Raw genomic sequence first — 6,000 nt, 5'->3', positions numbered from 1 at the left:
ATTGGATGTGTTTGGGGAAACGGTGGGCGTGAGAGGTGGGTTAGTTGCCTTCAAATCACTTTTGACTATTAGAAAAAGCACTAGCCCTTTGAATTTCCAATCGAATAAGCCCTTTTTCAATTTTTTACGACAAAGATTTTAACAAGAACCTTATATAACCCCAGGGCATAACTTATAACCCTTGCCCCGAAGACTGTTGGAGTAGTGTCCCCACAGGTATAATTTCCTGAACTTTGAACTGCGTGGAACAAAATGGCACTCTCATAATCTTTATTGGATGTGTTTTTGGAAATGGTGGGCATGGAAGGGGTGTTAGTTGCTTTCCAATCACTTTCGACTATTAAAAAGGACACTAGCCATTTCAATTTCCAATCGAATGAGCCCTTTTTGGAGTTTCTACGACAACGCCTTATATAAAAATCTTATATGCCCCCAGGGCATAACTTACAACCCTTACCCTGAGGGCTCTGGGGGGGGGGGGTTGTCCTCCTTAAAGACCTAATTTCCAGAACTTAAAACTAAATTGAATAAAATGGCTATCTCAAAGTTTTGATCAGATGTGTTTGGGGAAAAGGTGGGCATGAGAGGCGGGTTAGTTGTCCTCTAATCACTTTCGACTATTTAAAAGGGCACTAGCCCTTTCAGTTTCCAGTCGAATAAACCTTTTTGAAAGTTTCTAGGACAAAGCCTTCTATAAGAAACCTTATATGCCCCCAGGGCATAACTTACAATTCTTGCCCTAAGGGCTTGCCCTACGGCGGACTGTCCTCAAAAACATAATTTCTATCTGGAAATCAACTACACTGAACAAAGTGGCTATCTCAAAATTTTGATTGAATGTGTTTTGGGAAATGGCGGGCGTGGAAGGGGTATTAGTCAACTTCCAATCACTTTCGACAATCGAAAAGAGCACAAGCCACTCCAGTTTTCAATTGGATCAGCGCTTTTCGTAGTTTCTACGACAACTTCTTCGATACGAAGTGTCCTGTTCTAAAGGAAGAAATTAATAAATAATACATAGTACCAACATCGTTCTTATATGCCTCCAGGGCATAACTTAAAACCCTTGCCCTGAGGACTGTGGTGGAGTGTCCTCTTCCCTTAGTCTCCGTTTCTTGTCTCGTTCTCGAGTGTCCCCATTCTTTACTTAGGCAGCGCGATCGCGCTGCATATGATTTATGCAACAACTTTCTATATAAACCTTATATGCCCCCAAGGCATAACTTACAACCCTTGCACTGAGGGCTCTGAGGGTGTTATCATCCTAAAAGACCTAATTTCCAGAACTTTTAACTACGTTGAACAAAATGGATATCTCAAAATTTTGATTGGATGTGTTTTGGAAAATGGTGGGCGTGAGAGGGGCGTTAGTCGCTATCCAGTCACTTTCAACTATTAAAAAAAGGAACTAGTCCTTTCAATTTCCAATTGAATGATCTCTTTTGAACTTTCTCGACAACGTTTTCAATAAAACTTTATATGCTCCAGGGCATAACTAACAACCCTTGCACTGAGGACTCTGAGAGGGTTATTATCCTAAAATACCGAATTTCCAGAACTTTTAACGACGTTGAACAAAATTGATATTTTATAATTTTTATTGGATGTGTTTGGAAAAACTATGGGAATAAGAGGGCTGTTGGTCGCTATCCAATCATTTTCAACTATTAAAAAAGGCACTATCCCTTTCAATTTCCAATTGAATGAGACCTTTTGAAGTTTCTACGACGAGGCTTTCAATAAAAACTTTAAATGCCTTCAGGGCATGACTTACAACCCTTGCCCTGAGGGCTGTGGGGGGAGGGGTTTTCATCCTTACAGACCTAATTTCCCAAACGGGTGGGGAAAAGGTCGGCGTGAGAGGGGGGTTAGTTGCCCTCAAATCACTTTCAACTATTAAAAATGGTACTAGCCCTTTGAAATTCAAATTGAATGAGCCTTTTTTCAAGTTTCTACGACAAAGATTTCAATAAAAACCTTATATGCCCCCAGGGCATAACTTATAATCGTTGCCCTGAGGGTTGTGGGGGAGTGTCCTCCTCAAAAACCTATTTTCTATCTGGAAATCAACTATGCTAAACAAAATGGCTATCTCAAAATTTTTATTGGATGTGTTTGGAAAAATGATGGGTGTAGGAGGGGGGGGGCTAGGTGCCCTCCAATCACTTTCGACTATTAAAAAGGGCAATAGCCCTTTGAATTTCCAATCGAATGAGTTTTTTTTTAAGTTTCTACGACAACTTCTTCTTTAAAAAACTTATATGCCCCCAGGGCATATCTTAAAACCCTTGCCCTGAGGGCTGTGGGGGAGTGTCCTCCTCAAAAAATATATTTTCTATCTGGAAATTAACTACGCTGAACAAAATTGCTGTCTCAAAATTTTGATTGGATGTGTTTGGAGGAATGATGGGCGTTGGGGTGGGCTAGTTGCCCTCCAATGACTTTCGACTATTAAAAAGAGTACTAGCCCTTTGAATTTCTAATCGAATGAGCCTCTTTTGAAGTTTCTACGACAACACATTCTATAAAAACCTTATATGCCCCCAGGGCATAACTTAAATCCTTGCCCTGATGGTTGCGGGGGAGTGTCCTCCTCAAAAACATATTTTCGATTTGGAAATCAGCTACGCTAAACAAAATGGCTATCTCAAAATTTTGATTCGATGTGTTTGGGGGAATGATGGGCGTGGGGGTGGGGGCTAGTTGCCCTCCAATGACTTTCGACTGTTAAAAAGGGCACTAGCCACCCCAATTTCCACTCTGATGAGCCCTTTTTGGAGTTTCTTCGACAACTCCTTCGATACGAAGTGCCCGGGTATGGAGAACAAAAAAAAACCACATTGAGCCCACATCGCTCTTTACTTAGGCAGCGCTAGCGCGCTGCCTATGATTCACATCTCTTTGCTAAGAAAACCGGAACACGTTTCGTAATCCAGGGCTTCTTCGGCGTATCATAATAACTCTTTCTCTTCGTAATTTGACTGCACTCGACTATTCATATCATTATGATCTAAAAAGTCAAAATTTGGTATCTCCTAGCTTATTATTTAACTTCGATATATTAATATGCCTCAGAACCTCCTTTAAAACTTCAGAACGGTCAAAACAAGGCTTAGTCAGAATTGGTAACTTATTCAGTTGGTCATCTAAAAGTAGGCCAAACTCATCGATATTACAACATGGGGGCCTATAAACAACAACTATAAAACTTTTGAAATTTTGATATTGTGATTCTAACACCATACTTTCTAATATCATTTCATAGTTTACTTTCATATCATTCCTTATCTTAGCTTGAAAATGAATGCGTACATAAATAGCTAAATTTCCATGCTGACGTTTTGGTTATGTTTTTGCTCAACTTTTTATTTGTTATCATTTCTCAGCTTTTGGAGTGTCACGTAAATCCCAGAAATCCATACAAGTGCCTTATAAATCAGCTAAATTTCTGTTTAAAGTTGTTTTCACAAGGAATTTACAATGGGTTCCATTGTAACTGAACCACCGTGTAACTGAACCCCTGTAACTGAACCACCGTGCAATTGAACCACCGTGCAACTGAACTTCGTGCAACTGAACCCTCAATTTTTTAGATATTGCTTATTATTAGTAATTTCTAACAACGAAGAATTGTGATACTGCAACCAAGTCTCTGTTAAAGCTAGTACATGAGGTGTTGTCTGGAGACATAATTCATTTAAAAAATTATAAGAACTTTCATGTCCCTGGCAATTTAAATTGAAAATAGAAAATTCGCTTTCACATCTATTAGAACTCAAATCACACAAAAATTTATACTGCGAATCAGTGTAACCTTCATGCAATTCACCAACATCCAAATCTCTATTTAGTACCTCATACTGTGTGACCCATTTTTTTAGTACTCCTTGAAATGTATGCTGGCTATCTTGTCATGACAATCGATGAAATTATTATAGGTAATCTTTATCTTTCAACGAATTACAGAGACGAAGCTTCTGAAAGAAAGTTTGCTATTGCTTGCGAAAAAGTAGCCAAACTATTAAAGAATATTGCAAAGATAAACAGAAAATGTAAGCTTATCGGTGACTTTATTTGTGACTTACTCCAGAAATCAAGTGCGACAACAGAAACTTTTCTTTATGTTTTGCCACCTGGCTACCCGGGCATTCCGAAAAATAAAATTACCGTTTATTTCCATTTCTGGAAGTAAGTCTAATCTGTTCTATGTAGTATTTCTCCATTTTCTTGATTCTAACCTAATGGTTAAAGTTTGTCTGGTAGGTCTGGTAAAGCTGGTCAGTTCCTTCAGTGGCAACCTGGGATGAACCAGTCCGCTATACGAATTGAAATTAATCTCTACTATGCACAGATTATTCACGCTCTAAAAATCACCGAGATATACGCTGTCCCTATAAGAAAGGATAGATTGGGCACCGAGAAGTTTGGATGGTCTAAAAACGAAAGCCTTAAATCCAAATGTCAATCACCAAAATTCTGGCTTCGTTTGTGGAATGAGTGAGAAAAACCACAAAATGGAATTGTTAATACTTGGTGGTTACTTACAAATCGGCATTTTAAGAAGATGCTTAGATGTCACCGAGTTGCTCAAAGTTCTGTAGTTGCTGAAATGATGTCGAGCGATCCCAATAAATTACGGAAGACTCGTTCGCCAAATAATCAAACCAGTGAAAATAAAGCTAATATCAGTGAGTTGGAGTGAGTGATATTCATATTTTACGAGGCAGTTTTATGCACCTGACCCCAAGCGATGTGACAAATTTGAAAGCGAGTTAAATGATCAACTGCTCACTCCTGGGCCAGGTACTTTGGTAGTTAGTACTACAGACGTAAGTGACGTAATACGAAAACTTGGAAAGAAAAAATCAATGGGCTATGAGGGTGTATGTGCCCTTCATTTTCTCAATGCGTCTTATAAGCTAATTTGTCATCTTTCATTATTTTACTAAATGGTTTTTTGACGTGGTTTACTTCCAGATTCTTTTTGTTTAGGTCTTATTTCCCCAATCTTTAAAAAAGGCAAGGATCCATCTGAGTGTTTGTCGTAGACCTATTGCTGTTTCATGTGTATTTGCTAAGGTTTTTGAATTGCTTATAATTGATAGTCTACGTCTCTACCAGTTTGGATTCCAACGCAAGCTTGGATGTTCCCATGCTCTAAAGTGCTTATATAATTTATTAATTGATGCTGATGAGTGCATCGGACCCTAGCCCTTGAAACATATGATGTTAGTAAAGCGTTTCACTCAGTATTGCATCCCCAAGGAATGAATGGGCTTTTGAACGGTGGAGTACCGCCACATTTAGTTAGGCGTATTCTTTACATGTACCGCCATATGAAGGCTTTATTAAGGATTCCTGGAAATGATATTGTGACTAATGAAATACCAATTATTATTGGAGTAAAAAAGAGCTCGACTATTTCATCTACAAAATATAATAACGCAACGCTGCCGGCTCTTTGTTCGATACTTTGTTATGCAGATGATGTTTTCAATTTTAACAGGACGACTGGCGGGTTCGGAAACTGTTTTCGTTAAATTTCCAGAAATTACCGTGAAATTGGGTTGTCCCTAAATGCAACAAAACGTTAAATTTTGATTTGCAATGAGTTAGGTGAAACTAGAACAGATAATGTAACCATAAATTTGAATGGTACTGAAGTTAACGCCTTGGGATAAGTTGACATATCTTTGTCTCCCAATTGGTAAAACTCTTCAGAAAACTAAATTACTTAATGTTAGAAAATATGGAGAGTAAAATCCGTCGTTCTTATGGCAGGATAATTAGTTCAAAATTCCACTTAAATAGAGGCCTTCTCGCGGAGGCTTATGATTGTGTAGTAATGCCAAATATTTTGTATTTAGAGCCATTTTACCGAATATTTAGTTAATATGATCGTCTTAAAATGAAGCGTGTATTTTCTAGATATGCGAAGTTTCTACTGCGAGCTCCCTCATGAACCCTTAACACCTAACTCATGAGGAAATGTAATTTATC

The sequence above is a fragment of the Artemia sp. Qi Xiang Cuo genome, chromosome 1 (genome assembly GCF_049724085.1).
Source record: "Artemia sp. Qi Xiang Cuo chromosome 1, ASM4972408v1, whole genome shotgun sequence".
Lineage (NCBI taxonomy): Eukaryota > Metazoa > Arthropoda > Branchiopoda > Anostraca > Artemiidae > Artemia > Artemia sp. Qi Xiang Cuo.
This window is presented reverse-complemented; position numbering follows the sequence as displayed.